This window comes from Ambystoma mexicanum, chromosome 3q (assembly GCF_040938575.1).
Source record: "Ambystoma mexicanum isolate Mex_15411 chromosome 3q, UKY_AmexF1_1, whole genome shotgun sequence".
NCBI lineage: Eukaryota > Metazoa > Chordata > Amphibia > Caudata > Ambystomatidae > Ambystoma > Ambystoma mexicanum.
The window spans coordinates 70,553,294-70,572,278 of record NC_090926.1 but is presented as its reverse complement, the minus strand read 5'-3'; the positions used below and the strand labels follow the sequence as shown (position 1 = coordinate 70,572,278).

At 44.3% G+C, this 18,985-nt stretch overlaps 1 protein-coding gene across 3 annotated transcripts in view; it reads right to left on the bottom strand.

Moving 5' to 3' along the window:
• The window catches only part of LOC138582145 (alpha-tectorin-like), a 402,447-nt gene that overhangs the window by 177,142 nt on the left and 206,320 nt on the right, over window positions 1-18,985 (bottom strand). The gene's annotated exons all lie outside the window — the stretch shown is intronic.

The following is an 18,985-nucleotide window of genomic DNA, read 5'->3' as shown; positions in this document are numbered from 1 at the left end:
TCTCTGGGTCTTCTCAGCTGCTGGAAGTCTGAGCTGGTGGAAGGGCTTGGCAGTATGCTTCCATTGGCTTTCCCTATTCTTGAACAGACTACTGTTCTCCCTGGCTTCTCATATCATCTCCAACAGAGTTCTCTTCTGCTAATCTGCCAGGTCAGAAGGTTGCTCCTGGACGTGGGTTCTGACTGGAGGACTGTCTGACTCCTAGGAGGGTTCTAATTCATCTGGTAAGTGATCAAGGCTGAGAAATTCCAATTCTGTCCGCTCAGTACTCACAGTCACTCAGGAATGTCCTGTCTCCTATTTTCCATCTATCTTCTCCTGTAGGCAGCCTCTTCATTAGGGCTTGATGAATCCTGCTACTGACGCCACATGTCACAGATGGCCTTAATATCACACCAACTCCCGCAGACGGTTCAAGGGTTATTATTAAAATTCTTGAAAAGGGCTCCAAAGTCTTTTTTATATCTCTTGTCTAAAGAAAGCTATACCTACCCTAACCCAGGAGTCGCTATTCCCAAGGTTAGTATTTAGTGCTTGTTTAACCCTACTGTCTAGTTTTCTGCCTTGCTACTTGTGAGTGCCTAAAGGAGACCACCCTATCAGTCTAATCCTCCTTAGGTACTTTCTAGGTGGGACCTATGCGATTGAAGGGTTAGTTCTAAGGGGTTGCAGGGGCTGTGCCTTCCAGACACCCATGCCCCAATCTATTACCATCCTTTCACGCGTTGATGTTTCTCTGCCTGTGTCTCTCAATAACTCTCTCCTCCTCCTGCTACTCTCATCCCTCCAACTCATCTACCTTCTCCATTGTCTTTTTCCTGTCACTCTGATGACTCTCTCTCTCATTCTCTACAACCTACCTCCACCCTCCAATGTTGATCTTTCTTATTCTCTCTTGCCTGTCACTGTCCCCTCTCCACCCTGCTACTCACCTACTCTCCACTATTACTCTAGCCTCACCACCCCTTTAATACTCTTCCCTCTCCACTACTTCCTACTCCTACTCTCCCCTCCCCTACTACTTTCCCTTATCCTCTCCACTACTTCCTCTCTTTCCATATCCCTTTTCCTCTCTGCCTCTTTCCATCTCCTCTATGTAACTTCCTCTCTTCTTTTCGTTCCTCTCCTTGCACCTCCTCTGCCCTGCTTGCCCTCCTTTCCACCTCCTCTTCACTCCCTCTTCTTCCTTCCTCCTTCTCTCTGCTCTCTACTCTTCTCATCCTCCATTTGTCTCTCCTCTGAGCCCTCTCTCTCTTCCCTACACCTACTTACATCATGACTACTCTCTATTATGCACCTGAATTTCTTCACTTGTAATCCTAATTTCCACATCACTCATCTGCTGTCTCCCACCTTTATAGGGCTGTGGGACAGCTGTCAGGCCGACTACCTGAAAAATGGAGAGATACTCCTGTTTAAGTTTTCTAAGGTAATTATGCACTGTGATGTATGAGAGGGCAGAAATGTGAGACGGACACAAAGGTAAAGTGTGCTCAAAGTTTGCCATTTGTTCAAGGTAAAAAGGGTTCTGATAAACGCCTAACTTTCTCTAACCTAACAGAGAGGTTCCTGCCTAGCAAACTAGAACTAAACAAAAACAACCAAGTGTCCAAAATACCTCTTTCCGTCACACTAATACATACAATCAAATTATACAAGGAAAACATGTCTGACTTTTGATTCAACAAAACAGTTTTATAGTTCAAACTCAAATGTTTCTTGGAAACACTCCTTGTGACCAGGGTTGTATTCCCTTCCCCTGGATCAATTCAGGAATTCTCAAATTATAGTTATGTTCCAACAAAGTTCTGTTCAAAGAAGTAGAAAAGTACTTTTTCAACCACAGAGTTTTTCTTCAAAAAACAACAAATGTCCTTTTTACCAATACTGGTTGATAGTACATAAAACATAATGGGCCTCATTAAAAGTGTGGCGGTCCAGAAACAAGGGTGCAAGTAAGTCTACCAGCACCCTTGTTTCCGGACTTCCACACTACGAGTCTACCTGCTAGGGCTGCTGCGCCCGACAGGTCTGACCCTGCCGGTCGAATTGGCCCCAGTAGGCAGAGTTGTCATGGAAGCATCACCAACAATAGGAACGATGCTGGTGCTTCTGTGTCCCCACTCCCTTGGAGTACTATTGTACTCCATGGGAATGGGGACTTACACAATCCAGTGCCTTACTTCCGTCGCTGCCGGGACTATTAATGTCCCGGTGGCACTGGGAAGTCAGGTACCGGATTTGGTGTTAAGGGGTTGGCGGCAACACCTGCCAACCTGGTAATGAGGCCCAATGTCTTCCACAATATCTCTTTTCATGGATGCTTGACATTCTCCCAGCACACAGGTTCCAAGACCTAAATGCAATTATTCTGTTATCATAGAAAACTTCTTCTGGCCAAAATAGCAAGTTTATCATTCTCAATACTTCTTCTTGAAAATAATATTCTTTTGTCAGGATATCAAATAACACCTTGCTTCATTGATGCTATGGCTTGTCAACAAAAGATAAAGCATATAAGTTATTTTCATTCTACAAAGGTTCTTTCCACAACTCTTTCTGCCACAAAGTTATCAAATCATTAACTTCTTTCCTGGTTCACTCACCTGCCAGGACTAACCAATATAAGCCCTTTCCTTGTATACTAGCCAGTCAGGAAGAAAACACCTACCACTGACTTCAAACATGTTCATTTGATTCCAGTATTCTCCACACCAGTCTTTCGTCATGGTTTCACAATTTTCTGAATGCTGGCAATGTGATATACAAGCTTTTCTAAAACGATATCTCTTGAAAGGGAATTTATGCTTTGGTTGTATTATTAAGGGTCTCTCACAACCTCTTGGCCGTTGGTAATGAATGTTTCTCAAGGGTTGTCTTGATGTGTTATGCCTGCAGCTTTTTGGTGGTATGCAATGATGGTTAGGGAATTCCCCCACTGGTAATTTACCCAAAGTCTTTTGACACCCTCTTGGCTGTAGGCAATACTGGTTCCAACCTTTCCCCTCTTGGTGTTTGCTCAAAGTCTTTCTTCTTTGTCACTTAGCTTCATTCGTTTTCATTAAATGGTATTCATTAAAAACGTACTTGGATTTATTAATTGTTTGGTATTCAAAAGCATTACATTGTGACAGATTGCTTTCACAGAGTGCCCCGGTGTCAGCATTCACTCTCTGACAGCTCAACGGTTCTTCACAGCGGCTCCCCTCTAGCTTTCGGGACTCACAGCAGTGCTTTGGGTGATAATCTGTCTTTTTACCGCTTTGGTGAGCCTCAGGTTAGTTGCGCAGCAGTCTCTGGGAGCATTGTTGATCTTCTGCGGCTTCACCAGCTTGCTTCATGCTGCTTCGGTAACATGTCTTCTTCACAGCTGGGCTTCTTCTTAGTACGCTGTCTTCCGCTGCACGTACTATGCAGTTTTTATGATTTTCTCCTGTTGGTGAGACTTCCATTGGCAGACATCTCTCCTTGGCTGCACCTGCACCATGGATGGCTTGAGCTTCCTCTGCTCCATCTTCATCACAACACCAACTCAGCTGGGTCTTATCCTGAGCTTTACATATCCCGCTCAGGTGCTCTAATTGACAATGACTAGAATGCACGTTTGAATATTCAAACTTCTGAGTCCTCATTGCCGCTGAGTTCATCTTCTTTGTCCCAGTACTTTTAGCATTATTGGAATTGAAGTCCTTAGGTAAGCATGTAATATTACGTTGTTGCATTTTTACAATAAGCCATTGTCAATTCAGAATTATAGGGGGATGGTGAGATAAGGAAATCCCCACTGTCACCCGGCATGAGTCTCTTCCCTGTGATCCTCCCACGTGAAACCACCCCAGGGTCAGGATCAGGTACTGGCTATCTTTCCATGGCCACAGGAGATGAGGCCCATACAGGGTTTCTAGTGATGATATCAGTGGGTTCATCACAGGGGTTTTACCTCCAAAAAACTTTGACACTATGATGAAATTAATACTAATTATAAGTAAATGCTCTCAATATATTTACACATATTTTGTCCCTTCTATCTCTCCACCCATAGCGAACATTTATGAATTAAATTAAGTTATGAAGACAACATTAAAAGAAATATACAAATTAGTATCTTAATAAAGGGATGCATATTGTAAGGTCAGTAAACTAGACAACATTATCTTACAATCTGTATTGAATTATAATTAACCATACTAAAACACGATTACAATTAAACATTCCAGCAGTAAAAGAAAACGTCCTCCTGATGAGCTGTAAACATAGCAAAACATTTGTTTCTGAGTGACCAACAAAGGAGCGAAAAATCAAATATAACTATTCAAAAGGAGAATTTTGGGAGAGAATGAAAAGTATAATTTGAATGTATAAAAAACAAGAGAAATTGTTTGACATAAATAAGACAAGTCAATGCACTAAGATGATTGAACTTAACATAAGAATGACAAGCCAAGCATGTACATATGATAGTGAGGATCAAAAGAGCAAGTTTCTAATTGATTGAAAGTACAAACTTGAACAGATGAATCTTTGGTCATTAAAACATAAATCAATTTTAATATGCTAAGGAACATTCTAAAAAGTAATTGTATTAAACAACATTCTAAAAAATAATCTGGCGTGAGGACAAAAAGAGCAAGTTACAAATTAAATGATCTTGCAAACTTAAACAATAGCACATTTTGAAATCAAATGTATAATAATCGGCAAGAAAATAGATGTTCTGCCATTTAATGAATGAGAACAATGGACAATGTCAGACTTTAAATTCATTTGACAGGTATGAATTAACTTTGATGGACTAATAATGGACTATTAGTTCATAACCACTATGAATTACACAGATGAATTTCTATAACTATATAAACTGAGATAATATAAGAATATCAATTGATTCCAAAATATCTGTCTTCAACATGGTATGGTAATGTTTATTTGTAAAGCACTTATACACAAGGCAAGTGTTTCAAAGCGCTCAAGGAGGGAGGGAACAAGGAGAAAAAACAACAGTCACTCAGAGCCCTTCTATCTTTTTTAAATATTATTCTTTTTTCTTCCATGCAAAATAAAATAAACATTTGTCATAAATTCAATAATCTTGAGTAGTTATTGAGCACCCTCAACAATATGACATTTAACATCATCTGAGTTACAGCAAAACCAGTAAGGTCGTATGATCAACCATACTTGCTCATTCTCTAGTGCCATGAGGTGACTTTGTACGGTGACAGTGAGTTTAGCAAGAGTCATATAATATAAAATCACATTTAAATTCTGAAAACTTAACCTCATGACATGTGGGCCATCAGATTTTATACATAATGGAAATCGAAAACAAGATAGGTAAATATAACATGCATTGGCTAAGCCAATAGCTTTGATTGTATTTCTGTATTTTAGACAATTGTAAGGCGTTCAACAAATGGCAGCTACTGCAATCATTAGTTGGATTGTTATTATTTTACTATTATGTATGCACAATCCTAGCTTGGGAGCAATGAACGAATGTAAAAGTCATAGCAAAATATTTGGTAGTGAGAATTTAACAAGGCATCAAGTAAATATCAGTTACAATTATCACAGTACAATATACATATGTCAGTGTGCACAAGCTATCCGGAATCTAGCTCACACCAATGTGTTGTTGGAAGAGCAAGGTTTTCAGTTCTCTACTAATCTGAAGGTGACTTGGGGAAGTCTGAATAGCCACAGGAATGTAGTTCTAGAGAACCAGAGCATAGCAGGAGAAGAATAGCTTCCTAGTTTTCTCCTTGAGAGCCTTTACGGTCAAGCTCCAGGCTATCTCAAAGAGTGTTCAGTCTGTGATGGTCTTATTCTGATATGATTGTGCGCCAGCTTGATGTTTTTCATTTGGCCATCAGCTTGGCTGGCATACCAGCAGTAGTTACCTTATAGATGAGGCATGCGGTTTTGAATCAGATCTAGCAGGAATGGGGAGCCTGAGTAATTCACACAAGGTGGGTCTGATGTGGTCAAATTTCCTAGAAACAGTGATGAGGCAAGATGCAGCATGATGGGCCATTTTGAGGGGGGAATGTGAGTAGCCAGAAGCCCTGCAAAGAAAACATTACACCCATCGATAAGCAAGAACACTAGGACCTGCATCATTGTTTGAAAGTCCTGGGGCAGGAGGAAGGGAGGATGGACTTGAGCTTGTAGGGTCGAGAGATCTGGTATTGTCATAATACAAACCCAGAATCCAACTAAACTTACCACTCACCACAGGACCAAAAGACTGCATGTAGCAGGCTTATATGGGGCACCTGGGTGCTTGCCCCGCCCCCTGTACTTAAATATGTGTCTGGGACTACGACTCCCAGAATGCTGGTTCAGCAGCCATGCTGGGACATGGCCTCCTAAAGACAGGCTGCAGGCAAGTCTTCAAACGAGCTATTGACTCAAAGAAAACAGCTGAACAGCAGGGAATCATCCATGGAGCACGCCCGTGACCCTCAGCCCCACCGCACCAGAGACAGATAAGTGAACCGTGCTGGGGTTTCTCTTGCTTTCACTGTGCCGTGATCAGCATTTGCTGTCATAGTTCCTGTGCCACTAACGGCACACTGATCTTCAGTCTCAGTGGTGTTAAGGGCACATCGTCTTCCTCCGTAACAGGGCTGTCAAGAGCATATGCTCACCTTCTCATGCCACTCCAGGCACCAGGGTGTTGATGTGTTTCTTAATGATAATGGCCACACATTTCAGGGCGTATTCTGATTGTTGTACTTTTTCTTTCTTTGAGGTATGGGGAGAGGCTGTTGTGACAAGGAACTCTTTGTTCAGCTTCACAAGTCAAGACTCCTACAGATAAGCATTTTATTGTTTTGAACTGAACTGCCCTGTGCCACTAATGGGTCCATGCTTATGTTATGATATGATAGGTTATTTATAACCCGTTTAATACCCAGCGGTTTCTAAGCGTGGACCCAGGGATCGAACCTGTGTTGCACCGTGTCGTCTTGCTTCAAAGGCGAGCACGTTGCCACTGAGCTTTCCTCCCAAGACTGACTTATGTTATAATGTTTGACTCACATGTGCATGCACAAACATGTGTGCTGTTTATTTGGCTAATTAACAGGTCTGGTGGCTATAAGTGCTTCCCTAAAAGCGGTCAGTTATTAAGCAAGGGCCTAGTGAATTTACTAGATTTTGAACAGTGCTGGTGAGAACAATTAGCATTAAAAAAAGTGGCTGACCAGATAGTGGGCTGGCGCTGACAGTGCTAAACACTCCTTATCTGCGGGCATAATAGTGAGGAGTGCTTGTAGTGTGCTTGAGTACATGTGAAACGCAGGGGAAGACAAGAAGATTACTACAGAGGCATCTTACCCTGCTTCTGTCTAACTATCCACTACCACTCCCTTTCGGTTGCCCTAAAACCACCAACCGATACAACCAACAACACCCTAACCCTCTTCCCTCATGTGGTCCTTTGGCCTTGCAGTGTTACCATCTGTGTGGCTGGGGTACCTCTGGAGTGCTGGTTGGTACTGATGTGTCCTGCTTCTTCTTCTTTGAAATCTGGCTTGGAGATTCTGTCAGATAGCAAGCTGTTTGAGGCTTTTATGTGATGTGCTGTTGGAAGGGTAGATTGCTATTCACAATGAAGCTTAGGAATTTTGCTTGAGTGGGTGAAGTGATGGCTGAACCTCTCAAAGGTTATTTCTTCCAGCAACCTCTAAGTGCGTTTCTGCTTGGAGCGGTGGCACAGGGGTATGGATTGGGTCATGGTAGTGGTTGTAGAGAAACCCCTCAAAGCTCACACCAGAAAAAACACTAGGGAAGAAGGCCCAGCACACCTCTTGCAAGGAGAACACGTTTTATTTCCACAAAAAGTAAAGACGTGCCAGCAAAGGACTCTGCTGCCACGGAGCCCTCTGCCAAAATCAGGGGAAACACCTCTTTAAAAAGGCACACTGCGTCATCAGTGACGTAAATTACATAGGTTTAACTCTGAATGGCTGGTTGGCGCGACCCCATATGTAAGCTACCCGCTCCATAATGGATGCCAGGCCATTGGTGCCAGCCCCTTCTGTCCTGTCTTCTTCCTCATGGCTCCTCCTGGTGCGTCATTGGGCGTGAAGCTGCAATTAATTAGCAATTATGAGCAGAAAACAAATGCATTCTTTATCTCCAGTATAACGAGCACATTGTACTGCAGACATGTGCTATGAGGATACTTTCGAGGTCACTATGATTTGCAACCCCAGCTCGATCTCAGACATGCCGGCGCCCTTCCAAAGTTAAACACCCTAGTTTTTAGGTTTGTTGTTTTGTCCCTCGCAGCACCTCACAGCACAAATCACCTGACCTAGTGGTGTAGGCAGCCGTTCCTGCTTTCAGATCTTTTCTGATCGATTGGTGAGCTATCAACTTTATGGTTGGTGGTCTGGGACTGGCTAATACCCTGGAATGTGGTGGTCATGGGACAGGGGCATCTGATCACTATATACTAAAGCTGAGACTGGGGAAAGTCAGAGGCTCATGCCCTCTTTTCTGTGGGATAACCTTTTGCAGAGAACTCTCAGCCCCTTCATGGACGTGCAGGACACATTCCTCCTGGGATACAAATGCTAGCAGTATGAGGCAATGAAGGTTTATTTGTGAAGCTCTGTTGCTCTACCCTTTCTCTCCACTACCCATGTTGCAACCCATCCCTGCATACGCACACATAATTCTACATTTGCGGTCCGGGCCTACAGTCCTCGGTTTCAATATGGCTGCTATTTCTAAGATGGCGTTTTGCTCCACTATACCCTATACCTCCATATGCACTAACTCGCCCTTGGCACAGCTCTTAACACCCCCACCCCCTCCCTTATGGCCTGCCCAAGCAGCTACACCCTATTCCAAGGCCTCTGCCTCCCCCTAAACCTCTTGGGAGACTGGGACGATTGCCCCCCCTTAATGTCCCGAAGAGGATTTTATGGAGACCTCTTAAGGACATCAGTTGGAAGCTGTTATATAAATTATTGAGAAGTAACGACAATACGTAATTTGGGGCATTACATTATTTAGGAATTTCACAGTTGGAAAACACTGCACGAACATAATTCAATATTCGAGGCTGTATGGACAAATGCAATCTCTAATTTATATCATGATATTGAACTTGTGGTCCCTGAAATAGAAACTTATCTTCCACCATTGAATGGGGAGTTTAACTTTGAGACTAGCGATATTCTGGAGATCAGTAAAGGACTCAAGAGTTCAAGGGCACCTGGTCCAGATGGCATCGCTAATGTTGTTATTAAAGCCAATCCTAATTTTGGGGCACTGATACTGGAGCGACTTCTTAAGGACATCCTGGCAACAGGAATGATTCCGGATCGCTGCCGGGACTCTATTTTAGTGAAAGTGAAAGGGAACTTGAGAGATCCAACTAATTATAGGCTTCTTGCCATGCTAGATACCAGTCAAAACATTTTCTCTACTATGTTAGTAAAACAGCTTAATAAATGGACCGAGAAGAAAGGATTGATTCATAGGTTTTAGACAGGATTTCGTAAAGAGCATTGCACGATCCACAATATAAGTGCTCGTCATTGTGCCATGGCTGAGATTGTGGAAATAGATCTAAGAAACATTTCCTTTGTTTTGTAGATTTTACCGAGGCATTCGATTCTGTCTCTCAACCTCAATTATGGAATAAACTGAGCTGTTGGGAAAACGATGCCATGCTGTTACATTACATCAAGGCACTATACACTGATACATCAGTAGTGGGGCAAATAAATCAAGACGGGTTGGCAACGCATCATATTCCCATGAACCGAGGCCTCAAGCAGGGGTATGAACTCACACACCTGCTTTTTAACTTGTATATCTCAGATCTGGATCCTGCAAATGGAGCAGCCCATAATTTTCATCACTGTGGATAGGGTATGCGGGCGAAACAGTCCTGCTGGACTATACCTCAATTGGGTTACAACACGCTATTGATGCTTTGCTATTTTCAACAAAACAAAAGTCATCTTAAAGTTAACATCTCTAAAAATACATTTTTAATCATTGGTGGTAGAATAAGAAGAACATCCCTTTTACACCAAAAACCTCTTGATGTGGTAGAAAAATACATCTATCTTGGGGTCCAGATTAAATCTTGTCCGCAATGTTATTTTTACGGTGATATTACTATGCCCAAAGAACTGGTTAGTCATAAAAAATGGTATTAGTAATAATGGAGGTTACAACATTGATGGTCTCATTACTGTCTATAGGACTAGTATAGTCCCTGGAATTCTTTATGGCCTAACAGTACTTCCTGAGTCTAGAACGATGTGGCTAGAGAAATTGGTGGGGAAGCTTCTTCGTTCCATACTTGGAGTACCTTCATCGGTTCTAGTGGAAGCATTAAGACGTGAGCTTGGCCTCTCCTCCCTGAGATCTTTATGGCTTTTACAACATTGTAAATTGACAATTCTTTACATTCTCCCCAATTTTAAGCATAACTGATACTGGGCTTAACTGCTAAACAATATCATCGTGAACAATCTATGCAATTTCTACAAGACCTTCGGGCTACTTTTATAAATCACTTGAATAATTTAGGACTATCTACAGAACAGGTGATAGCCCTCCCCAATGCACTGATGAGACTTAAAAATAAAAATAAAGTTTGAGATGCAGATAACAATTTGAGTAATCTCCATAACAAAAAAAAATATGTAGTACACATCACCGAAGGTTTTCACCCTTACTTACCATGCACATACCTTACTGAGCTATGTTATAGGCAGCTGAGAAGATTTATCACTTACATGTGGTTCAATATTCTCCCGACATGAGAGCACAATGGTAGTTGGATTGGGATTCCATATAAGGATAGACTCTGTCAACTATGCAACTCGTCGATAGAGACTACCTGACATATCCTACCCTCTTGCCCTAAACTAAATAGTGTGTACTTGAAGGGTTATACGGCTCTTACTCCAACAATAGAGTTTGTTGAGACAGAGCAATTCTGGAGTAGTATTTATGGAGCAGAATCTCTAGTGATAACAGCTGCAGCTTTTTATACTTGTGCCTATTTCAACTCCTCCCAGAATCTATGAATTAAAATATGTGGATGAGGATATGGGCTTTCCCTTTTAGGTCATTTTAACGTGATGCATATTTTATCATAATGAATTTGAATCATTAACAGCAACCATGGATCAACTTCTATTGCATACTGTATATTACGGATCTATGATGCTTAAGGTTGAGTAATGATGTTAAGAAAAATGTATGGAATATGTTTTTATGTGAAGTATTTATGGACTATTTATTGTATGTGAAGTAATGTTATATATGTGTTTGAAAGTTTGTTTCTTCTATGTGTGTGAACTGAACATGGAGGAATGCAAGGGAAAAAGCCAATAGGAGGGGATGTCAGAAGTGGAACGCCGCGATATAGAAGGAAGACAATGTGAGAGCTCACGCGGTGCAACCCAACGAGAGAGTGAAACAACGATGTATGCGGCATCCTGGGTTCTACAACCATGCGACTGACAGCCGTGAGACCCCTGCAGTCGGGGTCACAGGAGACCTGACTGAAAGTGTCCCCGCCGTACCCGCTCCCCTGCTTTCTACATACCCAGGGAATACTTTTCCCGACAAATGGAACGACAAGACCCAGGATAACTGGGTCAGACACATTCTCAGGCAACCGTCGGATACCTACCACGCGGTTCGGTTCCCAGTACAGCAGGAATACATATCAGACAAACACAAAACAGAAAACCTTTCCCGGGTACTCATCCATCGCTCACCTTCCGTATTAAGCAACAGCGTTCCAAGAACCTTGGCGGTGTCGCCTCACTTGGAAGCCGGGGTTCCCCATAGTTTCCCGGCCCTGACGGCCGAGGCAAAATGGCAGTTTTCGTTCAAAGAGGAAGGGGGCGGGGCTTATGGGGATATTTATAGAGAACCGGTACAAGACCTCACTGATTGGTCCACCCAACCTCAGCCCCTATATAAGGGTGAAACAATTGACGGACTGTGTGTACCTTTTCCAATCTCTTGCAGGACATCGAGAGAGAGAGAGCTGCACCCGAGACTCTCTGGGCCGACGAGGACTAGCGGTCCTTTTTTGAAGACTCACCCCTACTACAGAAAGAAGAAGAAATCTATCTTGGAACTCTGATATAGATTTATTAATTTTTATTTTCCTGAATAAAGGCTCTTTTAAGTTCCACACTCCTGGCTGCCTGTTTCATCCTTGGTTTTTCTGATTCAAGCTTCAGAGAAACTTCTCCTAAGATTTCACATCATTTTCCAAATCTGATGTTGTAGGCCATTTATGCCAATGTAAAGCTGATTTTCCTGGCATTCTGGGCTGGACTGCCCTTATGTGCAAGATTAGACTGCTGTCCTTTCCATCTAGTACCTCACCAGTGAAATTGCTCTGCCCAGGATTACCAGGAATAATAGTGCAGCCATATTAGCATTACCTTTTCCATAAATCACCCCTCTCTGTATATTTATGTCTCAGGGATCAGAAATAAATACATCCTCCTCAGTCTCAGACGTTTATTCTTTCAGCCCCCAACTTTAGCCAGGCCCATCCACACACGCTGATACCTTCGGTGGGGCATATATAGCGCAACTATGCAACTATCAGCCCCACCATACCGGAGTTGGTCTCACCTCTAGAAGACCAACAAAGCCCCTAACACTACAATTAACCTCCCTGATACAAACATCTGTGAGAAACCAGAAGGTGTCTTACCCACTAGTCCCCGGGGATCTGTCATCCAGGTGGCCAGGACGGGGCCATCGCTTTTGGATCCAGTTCCTGGGGATGGAACATTTGCGGGAGGATCACCTGGGTGAGAGTCTTCGGAGAGTGGGACACCGGATGTAAGATGCGGTATACCCTTCTCTGTACACCTTTACCTCATCCTATCAGGTAGGATACCTAGGAACTCTACCCACAACCCCCTTTTACAACACAAACACTTTCACACCGACAGCCCGCTATGGGAGAAAACAGACTAACACCTGAGCAGTACACCTGACGTGTCCCAATACAATGGTCATGCAAGGTCAGGCAATTACTGACCATCACACACACCTGACTCCCATTAAACTTCCCCATAAGGATAAAAGGCTGAGCACAAGAGCACACTCTGGGCGAGGCAAAGCACACGAGGAAACAGCAGTTTTGGGAAGGCAGCTGAACTCGAGAAGAAAGACAGCAAAACAGAAGGGGATCGCAAGGAGGGAAATTCCCTTGACCTTTTCGACAAGAAACCGTTACTTTCCAGAACCCTCGAAAATAGAACGCGTTAGACCAGGAAACCAGGAAACCAGGCTAAAGAATTCTACATTGTGTGTTGGAGATACCCGGGGCCCTCCCGCATCAGTAATCAAGGCGGGGAGAATCAGCAGCCGCTGTGGTATCGTCCTTGGCTCCAACAACAAAGCAACGTCAGTGGAATCAACACAGCCGGTGAGTCGAGGAGACTGATACAAGACTGATCTGTGTTCAAGCTAAGCTTGCAAGCTGGAACGAACATTGTTTGAAATGAATGTGATAAAAATGCAAGTAAAGTTGAACTGTTGATGAGTGATTTGAAACCAAGATACAATACCTTTGACAGAGTGGTCCGGCACAACGTGTGTGCTCAATCAAAGGTCTCTTCAAGGTATTCAGCTGAGTAGTGGCAAAAGTGAAAGAGTTGTAAAGAATTGTGAATCTAAGATGTCCTGCAACAGGTCAAGCAAAGTCCAGCGCACAGTCAAAAGTCTTCGATGTTGATACAGTAAAGAATGTTTGTGTTAAAGTAGATAAACTGGTCAGTGCCCGGCGGAGGGAGACTAATTGAAGGTTTGTGTTAAAGTGGGTCTGAGCCCGGCATAGGGGGACCCAGGGTGAACAGTGAACCACCCGAGAAATTGGATATGTGGAAGTCCTGAGGACATTGTGTTAAAGTGGGTTGCATGTCAAATCCTCAGAAGAAAGGAATTTTAATATGTGTTTGCCGCATCAGGCCCTTTGAAATAAGAGACTTTGAATGGCAAAGAGACTTTAGCATAGAAGGCCCTGATGCTGAGATTTTTAACTGCAGCCTCGTGCTAAAGAACCTAGAGAATGTGCTAAGATTGAGTGTGCCAACTTGTCCCGTGTTGAAAATGTGGGAAGGGTAGCTAACAGGTCGGATATCCTGACATATCATTTCTTGAAAACTTTTCTTTTACATAGCATTGTTTTGCACACTGTTTGTACTTAGAGGTGATGATTGGCAATAGGTTTATTAGTAAAGGCCCTTTTATTTTGACAAGACTCTACTAGGACTGCGTTATTATTATTTGATGGTCGTAGCTTGTTCCCATCTTTAGAGTTAGGATTAGATAGGCGTTTTTGAAACCCCATTGAAGTTCAATAAACACCCTTGAACTGTGATCACTTGTGTCTGTCTTACTGTTTGGTACCATGCCTTCCTTACACATCCCACTCGACTCCATGAACACCAAGCTTTCCAATAAAATTGCATGCTGAGCTAGCCCGTAATTTCCTGGAATTTACAGAAAATTGGTTCACTAATGGCAGTGACCAACGTCTTGAAGTGTTGTTTACCTTTAAGGTTGCATTAACTCAGCCCATCTCTCCTTCTCCTCTCTGCACTGACCATATATAAGAGAGGATGGACTCAGTGAACCTCTTTTCACACCCCTTAATGTCACTAAGAGTATTCCATGTAGTCCTCTCAAGGACATCAGTGGGTCAAATTGTAACAAGACATTCAGGAAGTCCAAGGCCTATCCTTATGTATTCAAGTCTTTTTATTCGAGTTGTATCCACAAAATCAAATATCTCTGCAATCCAGTCAACATTTAGAATGGTTTGTTCACTATATTGAGATGCTTCGGATATTCATGTCATTCAGGGCATTTCAACCTTTTTAGTTGAAAGGGGCTATTAGCCTTATGGAGGCCCCCAACAACTGCCCCATTTTGCCAGTTAGCAGTCTTATAACATGGCCCTATATTTCTCTCTATATCACTTTTGTTCTGGGGCTTGCCTTACAAGCTGCATTTGCGGGAACCCTTCTGGCTGTGTCTTACCTTGGGGTATACAGAAGTGTTATCACCTAATTGCCATTTAACATGGGTTCCTCCATAGCAGGCACTTGCTGACATAGAAGGATTTATAGCTTTTCAGTGGGTATTTCCTGTTTCAGCTCCCTGATACCTGGCCATCTGGCGATAATCGGTGGCAGTTTAACCCCGGATGTATTTCTTTGTCATTTCATTGGGTAAAATTGCTGTGACATCAATTCCTGTGATGTCATCATTATGCTACTTACTATTTTTGAAACTTTAACATTCCTAGAGATTTGTGGTCACATAACTTTGGCATGTGTGCTCCTCCTCTAAGTCAGTAAGGGAGGCAGACGTACTGGGAAAGGCCTCAGGGGTGGGAGAGGAGGTGATTCCATCAGAGGCGTTACCGAGCGAGACAAGAAGAGAGGCAAGAGAGAGAGGGCCTCATGTGGACACCTCGACTGAGTAACTACATTAGAAGGTGGACATGCCTGCTATGTGTGATGAGAAGGTGGTCACAAGAAGTGACCTGGAGGAGGTACTTGTTTGGTTTCTGACTGGGAGGGCTGCAAACAGGAGGATGTTGTTTCCACACAGCAGGTGAGTGTGTTGCTTACGACGGAGGTATACTGTCAGAAGGAGGTTGAAGGGAAGGCCCAGTCTCCTTAGGTGCCACAGGAGGTGGTGGGCCTTCCAGAGTGGAGGGAGGAGGGGCAGGTACAACAAGAGGTGGCAATGTAGGTGCTGTTGATGCCATGTTGGAAAGTAGCAGCAGTGACCTCAACCCCCACCACACATACAAAAAAGTTGTGGGTGGCAGATTATTTTCCCCTGTCACTGGGGAAAGCCATCACAGGAGAAGAGCCTGGGGCCTTTGGCAGAGTGAAGGGCTGTGAAAAGCAGGTGAAGTGAGGGCACAAAGAAAGCAGCAAGTGGGCGTGTTCAATGGGGAAGACAGCAATGAGGAACCATGTGCCCTGGTGGCACAGCAGGATGTGCTAGGTGCACGTGTCCTCAAAGGCTAGCGACCTTGCAGCCACCCGCACTGCCGACTTCAGGTGGGTGAGAAGGAGGGTCCTTGTCTGTCCCAGAGCTGGGGTGCAGCACAGCAGTGACATTGGGCACCATGTGGCCAAACACGTTGCACTTATCTAGACTGCCCCCATTTTTGTCAATGGCACTAGTGACTGTGGGCAGCGGCATGTCCATTTTGCTGGTGCGGCCCCTACAAAGAGTTGGGTCTGGTGCACCACCACTGACAGTATGCATCTTTGTGCATGGACCCTGAACAAGATCATGTGACATGGGGGCACTGTGCAAATCCTTGAATGTTGTCACCTCTCCCCAAGGGGGAGCCTCGTATCATGAGGCCAGGGAGGTGAGGCCACTACCTGATAGTTCCCCTGGGGGTGGTACTCATTGGGAGGATCTTATGGGGAGAGACTTCTCCTCGAGGGACAAGGACGACTATCCAAGCGGAACACGTTATGTCAACCCTCCATCACCTCCACCCACCAACTAGCCATCCTCCTATGCCTTCACTGAACCTTTTCTAGCCCACACTTCCATTTGTATCTGTAGCATTGAGAATCAAAGGGTAACTGGGATGGGGAAGATTAGGGATGACTGTAAGAAGACTTCCCTAGGGGGAACTGGGACGAGGAGAACATGAAGAGCCTGCAAGAAAATGTGCATTTATACGTTCTATTTGTTTTTATGAAGGCAAGTTAAAAAAACTCAAAGGACTCACCAAAGAGTCGAGCCCTCTCTGGAGAAACAGTGAGTGTGAAGGCGGTGCAGCGGCAGAAGAAGGTGCAGACTGGGCACAGAAGGAGCCGAGAAGTCTGAAGCCAGTCCAAGGGAAAGGGACAGCGCCGGCAAGCTGGAGAACGGAAGCTCTAGGCGTTCCTGAAGCATGGGAGGTGCGAAACAGTAAAGCTGCACAACCAAGGACAAGTCAGAGACTGCAGAGCTGCCGCAGTTTTGCAGAAGTGCACAGAAGCTACAGGGAACCCACAGCTGTTGAGTGATGCCAGGAGAGGCCAGAACCCGCATGGACCATGCACAAAGGTAAGCTGGTTGCCGGGAAGGTGTTGGGGACCCGAGAAGGCTGTCTCTTGATGCCATCACCTGCCCTTTCCCTTCCATCACCCCTTCTGTCCCACACACACTCCCTGTCCACACACACTCCCTGTACCACACATTATCCCTCTGTACCCCACTCATCCTCCTTCTCCCTCCTGCATACTTGCACCTTCTTTCGCCCCTTTCTTTCACTCTCAGACATAGCTGTTTGTAGCTATCTCTTTCTCTCCCTCTCTCTCCGTCTCCTGCACCCTCTTATCTCTCAAACCGCCCTTAGGTGTAACACGCACTGGACTTGTTTTTCATCTTCTCAGCAATCCACATGCCTGCACCATCTTCCCTCTCGCAACCTTTATCTCTTGGACAGACCTTGCCCTCCCCACTCACCCTCTATCACGCACTTGCATCCTGTGTCCCTTGCGCTTCTTCCACACCCGTACTCTGTCTTGTATGCCCCCTTGCCCCTCGCCCTCTAGCTCTCACATGCAGCCTTCACAAGACAGACTTTCAGAGCTTTTAATTATTTCACTAGAACCCAAATAAATGTTGACCTTGTTTACTGTGTTTAATCATATATTACACACTTGTAGCAGATGAGCATCTCTCCAGCAGCCCCTCGACCTAACAGTTGCCTGCTCCAGAACCTTTCCTACCCCCTTAAATACCCTTGCGGGCCAGCTCGTTGGCCTGTGCAGCGCCCAAAATACCCCGGGGAGGTCCCCCCCCCCCCTGCAGCAATGCCAATCTGTCCTGTCAAGTGGACTTCTTTTATTTTGATGACACGTTCCTGGATCTGTTGATTGCTCCATGCCTAATGGCCCAATGTCATACAGTCAGGCCCGCTCTTTCCCGCCCTCTTTCTCCCACGTATCACACACACACGGCCCTTCTCCGTAGAACACACCCTCCTTTTGTCTCTCTCTCTTTTTCTCTCTCTCTCGCTCTCTCTCTCTCTCTCTCTCTCTCTCAATAGTAACACGTAGCAGCCAGAAGTCTCACTTCAGTCCAGCAGCTCTAGGCAAAACGTCATGATCTCGATTGGCACAAAACAACAATCATACTCTGTTTTTGCTTAACATTTTTAGTACAAGTGTGTTTTTTCTGTGTACTGAAGCCATGAAAGCACTTTTGCAAACACCAGATTAGATTTTTTTTTCACGCCGACATTAAAAGATGTATTGTGAAAGCCAACCGACAGTGGAAATCCTCCCACCGTCATCGTGAAGAGCAGTTATTAGTTTTTATTTTGTCTATTATCAATAGTATATATCTTCAAACACTAACTTGGAGACATGTTTGGAACCTTGAAGTAATAACTGTGTAAGGAAGGCTCAACTATATACATGCAATAAACTGCTGCTTACGCCAACATTATTGGCTTTGGCAATGCTTATTTCTCGTGTTTGGTTAGTTCCTGTTTCTTGCCGCAGATTCGCAAACCCCACCTATCTTTCTTTACATTAATGTCCCCCTCCTCCTCATGCCTACCATGTGCACCACAGCCAGTGTGTCCCACAATCTCATGTCTCTTGCCTGCCGCAACCACTGCCCTTGCTGGCTGCCAAACCCCTTCCTCAATCCCCCACATAGAATGTGTTCATATTAATTGGGTAATCAAGGTCATGTCTGGATAAGCCCTTCTAACCCCCCTCCCCCGCAACCTATCCCTGATTCATTTGGAAGGGCCCTGGAGCATTATAAAAGGTGGTAAAGCCAGACGTGAAATGGTACGCCTGTTTTAACACCCTTCTTTACTGCTCCTGGAGATTTTAGTACGGAACAGATGCCGCCTTTCTGCCTTTCATTCCTGCACCGCCTCCAAAAAACCACCTGGTTTTAGGCCAAATTGACATTTTAA